The sequence below is a fragment of the Ascaphus truei genome, chromosome 8, assembly GCF_040206685.1.
Source record: "Ascaphus truei isolate aAscTru1 chromosome 8, aAscTru1.hap1, whole genome shotgun sequence".
Lineage (NCBI taxonomy): Eukaryota > Metazoa > Chordata > Amphibia > Anura > Ascaphidae > Ascaphus > Ascaphus truei.
This window is the reverse complement of record NC_134490.1, coordinates 62,336,090-62,349,972: the sequence shown is the minus strand read 5'-3', so window position 1 is coordinate 62,349,972 and position 13,883 is coordinate 62,336,090. Positions and strand designations below refer to the sequence as shown.

At 41.4% G+C, this 13,883-nt stretch overlaps 1 protein-coding gene across 3 annotated transcripts in view; it reads right to left on the bottom strand.

Annotated features, from left to right (window-relative positions):
* The window catches only part of ENTPD1 (ectonucleoside triphosphate diphosphohydrolase 1), a 59,708-nt gene that overhangs the window by 41,349 nt on the left and 4,476 nt on the right, over window positions 1–13,883 (bottom strand). The window contains exon 2 of one of the 3 annotated variants that reach the window (XM_075612290.1): window positions 11,796–11,852. The exons of the other annotated variants lie outside the window; for them this stretch is intronic. The gene's annotated coding sequence lies outside the window, so the exon portion shown is untranslated. The remainder of the gene's footprint in view (window positions 1–11,795; window positions 11,853–13,883) is intronic. 3 annotated transcript variants of the gene reach the window in all.

Genomic DNA, 13,883 nt, shown 5'->3' with positions numbered 1-13,883 from the left:
CCCTTTTTCCCTAAACATTTAAACGGTCGTCAAATAGGAAGCAGTAACTAACGACTTTGTGGCTTCTTGTTGGCCTGCAGGATTTGGTGGCCATTTTAATTTCCCTACAGTCAGCAGGAACACCAGTAACCACACCAGTAAATATTTGTGAACCAGTGGAATTATCCTGGTTTGAGTGCTGTACAAATACATTTTAAAAACAAGATTGTTGCTTTAACAGAGCATTTTTACAGGGTGAGCCAAACACCGCTATTTTCAGCTCCGGGGAGTCCCCAATTTCTGAGTTACTTACCGGTGAAGTTCCTGGGTTTAAATGTCACTCAGGGGAAACAAAATTGCACATTTCAGCCCAGTAGGAAGCTGCAAAATCATCAGCTCTGGCTTCCTATTGAATGCCCTTTTAAATCCTCTTTTAAAACAAAAACAAAAAACCAGGAAGTAATGCCAGTAACTATCTCGGGAAGGGGACCAGGAGCTGAAAGCAATGCGGTTTCGCTCTGGAGAACACGCTGGTTCCAATCCTGTGCAAAGTAAAATCGAGGTTAGTTAGGGTCCATTGCTCCTTGAACATAAAATTTTAATCAAACATCCGGTGAATGAATGTGTGATAGTGACAAAAGGCGCTAACTACAATATAATTGCTAAAATAAATAATGTGATATACACGTGCAATAATAAAAATAATACTGACAACCAGCTCAAACTCTCTGGTGGATCCTGTCTTCACTGGCTCCAAAAACTTACCAGAATATCAATCAAACATCCGGTGGCCATTAAAAAATCCCAGTGTAATCAGAAGATTATGATTATGGTATGGTTATGGATGATTATGATTATGGTATGGTTATGGTATGATTATGATTATGGTATGGTTATAGATGATTATGATTATGGTATGGTTATGGATGATTATGATTATGGTATGGTTATGGATGATTATGATTATGGTATGGTTATGGTATGATTATGATTATGGTATGGTTATGGATGATTATGATTATGGTATGGTTATGGATGATTATGATTATGGTATGGTTATGGTATGATTATGATTATGGTATGGTTATGGATGATTATGATTATGGTATGGTTATGGATGATTATGATTATGGTATGGTTATGGATGATTATGATTATGGTATGGTTATGGATGATTATGATTATGGTATGGTTATGGTATGATTATGGTTATGGTTATGGTTATGGATGGCCTGTGCTTGTATTACATTTTTTTGTACAAGTTTATTTGAAGGAGAGAATGTTGCTATAAAATATTAAGTTTGGGCAGGAGAACGTCTGAGACTGCCATATATAATAATAACTATTTCATACAGCGATTTGCTCCCAATGGGAGTCAAAGCGCTTCACAATTACAGTACAGTGCGCGGTACACAGCACATCGGAATTGTACAGACATAGTCCCTGCCCAGATGAGCTTACAATCTATGTTTTTGGTGCCTGAGGCACAGGGGGATAATAAAGTGACGTGCCCAAGGTCACATGGAGGATTTGAACCAGGACAGTGCCTTTACTCACTGAGCCGCTTCTTCAGCCTATATATTGATCACCAGTGGGAATGCACAATTATTAATTAAGTAATAACAAATATTCAAGTCCTGGAACATTTGGGTAACAGTGATCATAACATGGTCTCATTTGAAATAAATGATCAAAAAACAGAATACTTGGGTTCAACAAAGACTTTAAACTTTAGAAAGGCAGATTTGAATAAACTGAGGTCTAATCTAGTAGTAATACAATGGGATGATGTTTATGCAGGGGAAAATGTAGAAGATAAATGGGCGGTCTTTAAAACATTGTTAGAAAAGCACACTTATCAGTGTATACACTTGGGTAATAAGTATAAAAGAAATAAGTCAAAACCAATGTGGCTAAATAAACAGGTAGGGGAGGAAATGGACAAGAAGAGGAAGGTGTTTAGATTCTTTAAGTCAGAAGGGACGGAGACATTGTATCAGAATTATAAGGCATGTAACAAAAATTGCAAAAGGGCAATCAAATTAGCAAAAATGGATAATGAAAAAAGGATTGCAATAGAAAGTAAGGTCAACCCAAAAAAGTTCTTTAAGTACCTTAATAACAAAAAAATGAGAAAAGAAAATATAGGACCCTTTCAGTGTGAGATGGGTAGGCAGATTATTGGAGATAAGGAAAAAGCTGAGGTATTAAACAAATTCTTTGCCTCTGTGTTTACCAGGGAAGAATCAAGTTCAATAGTAGTGTCGCAGGAGGAAGCTACAACCTCCATATTAATGAATAATTGGTTAACTGAGGAAGAAGTTCATAAGCGACTTGAAAAAACTAAAGTAAATAAGGCACCTGGCCCCGATGGCATACATCTAAGAGTTCTCAAGGAGTTAGGCTCAGTAATAGCAAAACCATTATATTTTATTTTCAAGGACTCCATTTCCACAGGCTCAGTACCACAAGATTGGCGTAAAGCAGATGTGGTGCCTATATTTAAAAAGGGAGCTAGATCACAACCGGGAAATTACAGACCTGTAAGCCTGACTTCAATAGTAGGGAAACTACTTGAAGGTTTAATACGGGATAATATTCAGGAATACCTAATGGAAAACAAAATTATTAGTAATAGTCAGCATGGATTAATGAAGGATAGATCTTGCCAAACTAACCTTATTGGTTTCTTTGAGGAGTTAAGTAGGAATTTAGACCAGGGTAATGCAGTTGATGTGGTCTACTTAGATTTTGCAAAGGCTTTTGATACGGTTTCACACAAGAGGTTGGTGTACAAAATAAAGAAAGTTGGACTCAGTAATAATATATGCACCTGGATTGAAAACTGGTTAAAGGACAGACAACAGAGGGTTGTCATAAATGGAACTTTTTCAGGTTGGGCTAAAGTCGTGAGTGGAGTACCTCAGGGATCGGTACTGGGACCCCTGCTTTTTAACTTGTTTATTAATGACCTTGAGGTTGGGATCGAGAGCAAAGTCTCCATCTTTGCTGATGATACTAAATTGTGTAAGGTAATAGAATCAGAGCAGGATGTAATTTCTCTTCAGAAGGACTTGGAGAGACTGGAAACGTGGGCAGGTTAATGGCAGATGAGGTTTAATACAGATAAATGTAAGGTTATGCATTTGGGATGCAAGAATAAAAAGGCGACTTACAAATTAAATGGAGATATATTGGAGGAATCCTTGATGGAGAAGGATTTAGGAGTGCTTGTAGACAGCAGGCTTAGCAATAGTGCCCAAAGTCATGCAGTAGCTGCAAAGGCAAACAGGATCTTATCTTGCATCAAACGGGCAATGGATGGAAGGGAAGTAAACATAATTATGCCCCTTTACAAAGCATTAGTAAGACCACACCTTGAATATGGAGTACAATTTTGGGCACTAATCCTAAGAAAAGACATTATGGAACTAGAGAGAGTGCAGAGAAGAGCCACCAAATTAATAAAGGGGATTGACATTCTAACTCATGAGGAGAGGCTAGCTAAATTAGATTTATTTACATTAGAAAAGAGGCGTCTAAGAGGGGATATGATAACTATATACAAATATATTCAGGGAAAATACAAGGAGCTTTCAAAAGAACTATTCATCCCACGGGAAGTACAAAGGACTCGGGGCCATCCCTTAAGGTTGGAGAAAAGGAAATTTCACCAGCAACAAAGGAAAGGGTTCTTTACAGTAAGGGCAGTTAAAATGTGGAATTCATTACCCATGGAGACTGTGATGGCAGGTACAATAGATTTCTTCAAAAAAGGTTGGATATCTTTTTAGATGGGAAAGGTATACAGGGATATACCAAATAAGTATACATGGGAAGGATGTTGATCCAGGGATTAATCCGATTGCCAATTCTTGGAGTCAGGAAGGAATTAATTTTTCCCCTTAATGGGGTTTTTTGTTTGCCTTCCTCTGGATCAATAAGTAAGTATAGATATAGGATAAAGTATCTGTTGTCTAAATTTAGCATAGGTTGAACTTGATGGACCTACGTCTTTTTTCAACCTCATCTACTTTCTGAATTATTTGCCAATTCTCAGACATTTGCAGCCTTATCAACAAAAACATGAGCAGCTGTAATTTCATGTGCTCAGCCTTGAACGACAACTATTATCTTTTCCACTCACAAGACACTATCTAAAAAAAACACCTGATCAAATGTAATTTCACACACACATACACTAACGGATTATTGTGCAACAGAACATGTATCTCTGCCTTGTACATGTTCAGTGGATAAATGCCTTTCACAATTGCCTGGAACTAGTTTTAAAATGTTTTCATGATTGTCTCTATCAACTTTCCCACAATAACACCACATGCCAGTTTGTGCTGATAAAGTTTATGAATGCTACACACATTACTATCCGGTGCACTATACCAGGGGTGCGCAAACTTTTCCCCGTTCGCACCCCTGCCTGCTCTCCTCGGCGCCTCGCACCCCCCCTGCTCGACCCCGGCGTCAAATGACATGTGGGGTCATGTGATGTCACGTCGCCATGGTAACATGACGCACGTGACCCAGCGGCGTCATTTGACGCCGGGTTACCAGGACGACGTGTCGCTGGAAGGGAAGAAAAGTGTATTATAGAGGCCTCAGACGGTCCCTGGGCATTTAATTTAAATGCCTGGGGGGAGAGCGCGGGACCTCCATAACTGCTGCGCCTCCCCCCCCCCTCCCCCAGAAAATTTATTGCCCCAGTCTGCGCACCGCTGCACTATACAGTACACTGCATTCCTATGGGTCCTAAAAGAGATGCGATGGCATGCTTCCCAATTTCTCTGTTGATTTTCTTTTACAGGCGTTTAAAGGAGAAATCTAATCGTCTTTTTTTTAACGCAAAATTAAAGCAGGGGGTCTCCGGAGCTGAACCCCATTAATTCCGTTCTGGGCACCCCCTCCTTCCGGAGATACTTACCTCCCTAGTAGTTGCTGGTAGCTGCTCCGACTGAGCTCGCTGGGTTTTAAAGTTTAAAGCTCCCGCGTCATGAGGGCCAATAGGAATCCGAGCCGGGTGACGTCACGGCTTCCTATTGGCCCGCAGGAAACGGGAGCTTTGAACATCGGCCATTATTTGATCCCCGTTAGCCGAGCACCTACCGGCACCTACTAGGGAGGTAAGTATCCGACTACGGAGTTAAGTATCTCCGGAAGTTCATGGGGTTCAACTCCGGATGCCCCCTGCGTCATTCCTGTGAAAAATAAAAAAAAGTGCTTGGATTACCACTTTAAATAACAGCCCGGTGTGGCTGACCAAAAAATGCATGTAGTCAAAACCATTAACAAGGTCATTGGCTTCCTTTAAACAAATGTAACCATTCATCCTATAAAGCAAACAATTGTCTGATTGCTAAACACAAGCCCAATTCCTTTGGGGCATCTGTATCGGAGTGTTTATCAAACAAGTGTTTCCTCTACAAAAGTGGGACCTAACCCCAGTCCTCAAGAACCCCCAACATGTCTGTTTTTTAAGGATATTCCTGCTTGAGCTCGGGTGGTTCAGTTAAAATGATTGAGCCACTGATTGTGCTGAAGCAGGGATATCCTCAAAACCTGACCTGTTAGGGTTTCTTTAGGACTAGAGTTGGGGACCACATCCAGTCCTTATCACATTACTCAGAGAAAATCCTCCCTTCCCATAATTGATTCTTGTTGAACACTGCGATATTGCCCAAAAGGAATTATCTAGAGGAAATGAAACACTTCCCGGGTTTCAGCTCATAGGGTTTGTACAAACCAACTTTTCTGGAAATGTTACCAAATATTGGAGGGGGCTAAAAAAAAAAAAAAGACACCCCCCAGATGTAACCCCTTAAACATATCTGTCACGATATAGCCATGTAAGTAATTAACTTTGCCCTGCTCCAGCAGAGTGGGGGTTAACTTTTTGTTTCAATGTTCCTTTGAAGGTAAAGTAAATAGTAATCAAGCAATTAGGGAGGTACTGTGTCTTCTTGAGGGGATGCAAGAAGGGCCGCTGACAGGGGGGGAAGAACGTGTCCTGGGCCTGGCGTGGACTGTTTTCCTCTCTTTGCGTGTGTTGTGTTTGTTTAAAACAAGGAAACCTTGAGAAATTCCAAAATACGGCTTTCTGACTAATCTCGACCTCTGAGGCCACTTCTAATCAAGCGACTAACACAAACTATGAAGGAATATGAGTCTGTTTCACTGTTTGTTTTTAATGTCACCCCCCCCCCCCCCCCCAGCTCGGAAGGATGTCACATCTGGTAGTTCTGTACAATGTATGTGCTCAGTCTCTCAGGCCAAATAGATAAATAGATGGTCCGTCGCTGGTGCTGGCTGGGCGTGGATGAAACTAGGAATGGAAATGGGTGCCAGGAGCTTTTTTTTTTATAGAACAAAGGCATGTTTATTGCACACAGTCCAACAACACTTCAAAGTATAAAGACAAAGATGATGATGATACAAACACATGGCAAAATAGAAGCTTTACAGAATCATCCTTTAGTACAGGAGTGGCCAAATCCAGTCCTCATGGGCCACCAACTGCAGGTTTTAAGGATATCCCTGCTTCAGCACAAGTGGTTGATTGATTCCCCTGTGCTGAAGCAGTGATCCCCTTAAAAACTGACCTGTTGGTGGCTCTTGAGGACTGGAGTTGGCCACCGCTGCTCTAGTATGAGCTTACCCAGAGGAGTTACTTATGTTGCTTACCTGTAGCAAAGGATGGAGTGGAATCATCTTGCAGGAAGTCACTAATGCACTTGTCACCTTTCCTGTAGGGCCCATTCAACCTATGTTCAGGTTCCTCATTTGGCAATCCTATGTGAACTATGCTGCATACCCCTACTATAGACATGAACTTCCTGAACCTCTCTTTTTATCGCTTTCTTAATGACAGGGGCACGTTACTAATCTCCAAAGTAATAAAAGGTGAAAGACATAGCTAGCTGCAAACTAGTAAGTCATAGACCTATACACAGGACTTACAGTACATGAGAACTTCACTTAGAACTCTGAAGAACTGAACTCTGGGATACCAGATTGGTTATAGATACTCCCTATCAAGACATCACTGGTGACAAGGCAAATTGGGAGGGGCGGAACCTGCTGAGTCCCGACAGTTAGCTCCTTCTAGCAATTAGTAGTCAACCGAGAGGGACCCATTAACATGGGTCATTTACCTTCTGCTTGTAGCCAACACACGGTAGTAAGAATGCAGGTGCAGGGGCTAAAAGATTGGGAGGCGTCTATAGAGCAAAGCATGCTGGGAGCTCCAAGTATAAAAGTCAGACAGTTCCAATTCAGCATCAGTCTGGCCCAAAGGTCTTGCGCTGTATAGACCTTGCTGTGGGACAAGGCTATGTCTGTAATGCTAACTGTGTGTGTTGATCACCTGTCTATTTATTTTTGTAATATTCAAACAAAGTCTACAGCTGTTACATGGACCCCTCACAATAACAAAACGTAACATGGAATGATGGGGTAATAATGTATCACAGTCTCATTGCAGTTAATACTGTACAACGCCGAATGCATGATAATCAAATTCTGATTTATCTTACTTGCGAGGCACGTTGGTGACCCTTCAATCTGAATAAACTTCTTTCCCTGAGTCCAAGATATTACAATAGAAATGTTCTGCAAGAGCCACAGAACTAGTACTCGTCAGGTTTACCCACATAGCGATGAGGTTACCGCTCATGTAAATCACTATCAACATATGAGGACGCAGTGAGAATATCTGCAAAGGAAGAAGTGGAATGTCCTTTTGTACATGAGCCGTCCTGTGCTGCAAGGTGTAATCTAGGTCACTATTGGGTGGGGTGCAGGTGCTCTGTTGGTAAACATTTTAATAAACACAGCACGGTATTAAAATTATTGGTAATATGATGCGTGATGTCATTATAAAGAGGTGAATTAGGGTAATGACATTCATATCATTGTGTTTCGTTGCACCGCATGTTAAGCGAGTAATGTGGCAGCCAAGAACTGGAACTACATTGAAATCTTTGCTGAGTTCTTGACAGATACAGTATGTGCTTTGTCACCGTGTAATATTGTATGCTGGTGTTACCGAGCTATAAACTTTTGTATTTATATTATCCTCCATCTGGTGATACTTTTCCTATGCAACTAGTTGGCGCATTATTAATTGTGGTGCACCCAAACAGTAAAACTGGAAAAAGCAAGTGCAGAGAATCGTTGGTTATAGACAAGAGAATTACAACGGTATAAAAAACAAGTACATGATCATCAAACTGCTAGCAACACCACAGCATGTTTCAACAGAAACAATCTCAGAATAAGCAGATAATGTTACAGGCCTATAATATACATACATATACATCCATTTTTTTTCATAGGTGATGAAAACCCCATAGTTATCGTTGCCAAGAACACTACCTTCAGAATTTGTTCCAGCTATATAACGCGTACCTCCCACTCCATATACAGAAAGCTGCAGAGTTTCTCCATATACAGAAAGCTGCAGAGTTTCTCCATATACAGAAAACTGCAGAGTTTCTCCATATACAGAAAGCTGCAGAGTTTCTCCATATACAGAAAGCTGCAGAGTTTCTCCATATACAGAAAGCTGCAGAGTTTCTCCATATACAGAAAACTGCCGAGTTTCTCCATATACAGAAAACTGCAGAGTTTTTTTAAAATTCAATATAACTGGCTGGCATAGTTCTAACTGTGTAATATTGTCCAGTGGTTAACACCATGTACTAGACTCACCGAAGTGCAAAAACTATAAAAGATTGGGTTGCCATCGTATTTTTTTAAAATTTATTCCAGAAAACATATTTGTAATTTTAATATGCCAAGTATGAACCACTGCTAAAATGTAACTTGTTTTTTAGAAGCTACATAAAGGTATATATTTTTATCAGAATTGCAATTTTTGAATTACTCACCCAATTAACCTTTCTTAGCATATATATCTATGCATCTTAACCCTGGCTGTGCTCAAAGCTGTGACCATGCAGCAAGCTTAAGCCTAAAGGGAACCATGTTAAAAATGGTTTTGAAGCAAAAGGTGGCACTGTGTGCTCATTTGCACGTAATTTCCCAGAATCCCTTGCTGCAGTGGAAGTGCTGTGTGCTGGGTGATAATGGTGAAAGGCGGGGTTGCAGACCTGTCTGAGACATGCAAATTAGCATACAGTAATATTTCCACTTGCTATATGCTTTGCTGTGGAGGGTTTTTGTCACTTTTTTTACCCACCATAACTTAACTATATATATATATAGGGTTCCCTGCAATTTTCAGGCCACCAAATACAGAAGAATTTACAATGCATCTTATCTCAGACGCGCTATTAGAGAGGGTCGGGGTTCCTTATAATGCATTTGATCTCAGACGCGCTAATAGAGAGGGTCAGGGTTCCTTATAATGCATCTGATCTCAGACACGGTATTAGAGAGGGTTGAGGTTCCTTACAATGCATCTGATCTCAGACACACTATTAGAGAGGGTTGGGGTTCCTTACAATGCATCTGATCTCAGACACACTATTAGAGAGGGTTGGGGTTCCTTACAATGCATCTGATCTCAGACACGCTATGAGAGTGGGTTGGGGTTCCGCAGAATTTCACAATATAATTATAGGGTTCCTTAAAAAAAAAGGTTAAAAAAAAACACTGCTTGGTAGATCTCTTTACTTGCAAATGGGCATCAAATCTTTTTTTTGCCATTTTGGACTTTTTGGAGATGAAGCTAGAAAGAAAAAGTACTAACCAATGATGTATGCTTTCTGCACATAAGATAAATCCTCCCTTAAACATCTGGCTTGCCATTTTGATAAACATTACTCTAGAGAGTACAGATTGAAAACAATGTCCCTACCTATGAAACGCTGTGTGTTATGGTTTGTACTGTTACCGCTTGGTTACGATCCACACAACTGATCTCTTTCTCTGCACTGCAGTAATATACATTTTCAAGGTGAAAAAAAAACTAATCTATGCAAAATTGATAAATGTGCTTATTTTAGGGGCTTATTCTACATACGCTGGAGCAGCCTATCAGAACGTTTTTGGCACACATTCTCCACTGAAGTCGGGTAAGCAAATAAACAAGAATTCAATCTCCTGCTTTCCCGATTCCCTAAACTATGATTCGGGTTGTCGTGGCGGCGATCCTGCGTCAACTGCCATTTCAAATCAATGGCAATTAACCCCTTCAGTGCCTTATTGACGTACAGCGTATGTCATGAAGGGAGTCACCCTGAGGGCCCTTATTGCGTATGCTGTACATCTCGGCCTTTTGCTAATTTTCTAGGCATCGTTCGCAATCTGTGGAGCGCTGACCGTGAACTAAACTAAAGGGAAGCACCAGGAGGTCATCACGTGATCACTCAGGAGAGCGGTCATGTGATCAATAGTGATGTGGTCACAGAGGTGGCAGCACCCTCGGGCAACGCAATGACTCACATGGGATTGCAGTGCGAAACCTGTAATCGGAGGTTGCTGGATCTCCCCCTTGACTGCAGATTGAATAAAATGTATCTGTCAGATTTCTTCCTGATCTCTACATAAAACACATTCTACTAATCAAAGTATTGCAAATCGGACACACTGAAGACTATCAACCAAAAAGTATGTGAGTTAAGCAGCACTCCCCCACAGTGGGTAATTAAAGTAGATAAAGTTCTGATCTGGTGCACGGAAACAGAGAGGGACCCCTGGCCCCCTCGGAACAATAACCAATAGATATAGTGGTTCCCAGCACTCAGTATGAAAAAAATCAGATGAAGGCATCAATAAGAAAATAACAATGATGTATTCAAGAAAATTGCATTCCATAAGCCAGCCCTATTAGGGGCTAGGAAAGAACTTTTACATGGAAACAAGGGCTAAACAATAAGTAACAAGTCTGGAGAGGGAGAAAGATGGAGGAAATACCTGAGCATTTGTTATACGTTGTTCTTCCCCCCCCACTCCCCTTTATCTTTCTCCCCCCCTCCCCTTTATCTTTCTTCCCCCCCTCCCCTTTATCTTTCTCCCCCCCACCACGGTTGTTGTTCCCTTTGTATTTCCTCCATCTTTCTCCCTCTCCAGACGCGTATCAGAGGTGATTCAAAGGCTATTTATTGCAAATAGTTCTGAAAGCTACATGATGCATTTCACACAGATGCATTACCTTTGGGTTTGAATGGACAACAACCCTAAATATTAGAAAATGTAAAAAAAAGAACAGCTATGGATAAAGGGAACTGGAAATACTGTACAGTAGCTAAGCTTCTGGTATATGGAAACTTCCTTTTGACTTGCATTCACTCATATGTATCATTCGGCATCACTAGGGCTCAACACCTACTGCTTAATGGGAAGGCTGCGGCCAGGGAGCCGGTGCCCACTGCGCAGGCGCGCCGAGGCGGCAGCTACTGCGCAGTCACGTGGGAGAAGGGGATAATGGCTGCTGCGCCGAGCTGCCAACACTGACGTCGCCAACGGCCTCTTCTGCCAGCAGTGCCATCACTTCCGTCACCATGAAGGGGATATTCTGCAAGGGAAACTTTGGTGTGTGCCAGCAAAGAAGTTTAACTTCAAAAAATCCGGCTTGGATTGCTCCTTTAAGAGGTGTGAAAATGTGTCTTGATAACAGTTAATACACCTATAAAGGACCTTTTAATACAGTTTAGCTTTGGAACTTCGATGAATGTCTTTTACAACAGCAATAGCTCCTAGAAAAGTATATTCTTTTGCAAGGCATTAACACAGCAAAGCACAATAAATGGCAATATACTTAGGGACCCCTATATTGGTGTTACATTGTTCTTATAGGAAGGAATTGCACAGTATTCAAACAAACTATCAGTACTTACAGTACAGCCTTATAGTGACGTCAAGCAGCAATTTTTAGAACGTATTTGTTATGATTTCTGCAATACAAACTTTATGTTTTTGATGCAGTTTAGAAACTGTTATTGTTTTATCCTTTTAGGGAGTAAGCTCTCCCTTACTTATTGTTAACACAATTATTATTTTCAGTAATCAAATATTTCAAGAAGCATGTACAGATATTCCAAATGTGATAAATGTTAGGTTAAAGTTGCCATGTCTCCCTGATGAAATGTGTTCAAACTGTTAATATAACTTATGAAGCAGTACTGTATAGTTTATACCAGTGAAGGAGTATCTTAGACCAGGGGTGTGCAAACTGGGGGGGCGCAAGATTTTCCAGGGTGGGCGCAGTGGTTGCAGAGGAATGCCGGGGGATCGCGTGAGGCCTCTGCAACTTCCCTTACCTTCTGCGACGCGTAGCCATGGCAACGCAGCAGGTCAGGTTTCCATGGCAATATGACATCATTTAACGCCGAAGATAAGGTAAGGAGGGGGTCGAGAGCAGGGGGGGGGGGGCGAGCAGGCAGGGGGCACAGGGGGAAAAGTTTGCACACACCTGTCTTAGCCAATCATTTTTTTTCTGGTATAGAAAGCATCCCTACAAATGCTGCTGTGAATTTTGGAGGCCACAAATGTCACTTTATCATGGCCAAGGTAAAAGAGAAGGTAGGTGCACTCACAATTACAGTCAAGAGCTGTCACGGGTGCTAAGACAGGCCAGGCGAAGAAAGGAAACAGCACTCCAGTGTTCTTGGCAAAAAAAAATGTTTTAGTAGTGCACAAGAATCAACATTTCAGTCCCAGTGTGGACTGAACAGAAACGTTGATTCTTTTGCACTATGGAAACATCAAGGATCTACTTTATCAGGGCCCAGTGACAGCAAGATTAAAACAAGAATGCATAGATACCCTCACAGGAAGTGAACGTGATAAGTGAACTGAGCGGTTAATCACAGAAAAACTTAAATCATAAGCCAGGGGTCTCAAACTCAGTCGTCAAGAGCCACCAGCAGGCTAGCTTTTATGGATATCCCTGCTTCAGCACAGGTGGCTCAGTGGACTGAGCCACTGATAACGCCACCTATGCTGAAGCGGGGATATGAGGACTGAGTTTGAGACCCCTTGTCATAAGCCTCTCAAATTAAATTTAAATGAAGTAACAATTCATCTGAGCTGTTAATAAAATACATACTTCCAAAATACAATGCCTCATTAATCCATAACATCGGGGATCTTGAATATTCAGTGAAAGCTACCCGTAAATCAACAGTGCTGACGAGCGAGTCTTTTAAATCTCCGACAATACGATGCCAAACGAATGAGGATTTTGAAGAACGCCAAGCGAATGTAACATCATGTTCCAGATTACGAATGTATATGAATGGAAGCACTGCGTACGCTGTTGTTGCTACACGAATACAATTATACAAGTGTGAGTAAACACAGAGTGCAGAATTGTAGCAGACTCCAGCCCTGATGTGACCATGTTAATAGACTTACAGGAACGTTCCCGATAGAACTTAGAAACCACAAAAAGTCTCCACTGTAGAGCCCAGTATAACAATCTGTATATCAGTGTTTGTGTTCCCAGATAGATCGCATGGGCACAGGAACATTAATCAATAGCTTAAGGCCCTAACCAAATCCCCCTAATTCATATCTTGGAGCCATTTCTTCACTCCCTCAACATAAGTGATGCTTTCTCCACCCAACAATATGAACCTATGCAGGCTAAGCTGTTAGTAAGTGCAGGGATATTGTACATTACACTAATCATAGCACTAATTGTAGGTTGAAATAGCTGTCTGCGAGTAGGTTTACTGGCTGTGCAATTCTTTAACTCGGGCTGTGATGAACAGCTGTGTAATACGGCAGGCATAAGTTTCTAGGGGCCCATGTTAAAATGGATAAAAAGAAAAAGGTGACACTGTGTGCTCATTTGCATGTCATTACCCAGAATGCCTGGCTGCAGTGGAAGCAGTGAATACTAAGACAGGGAAGCGCAAACTTTTTTCCCTGCGCCGCCCCTGACGGCTGTTCCCCTCTCTCCGCGCCCCCCCCCCCCCCCC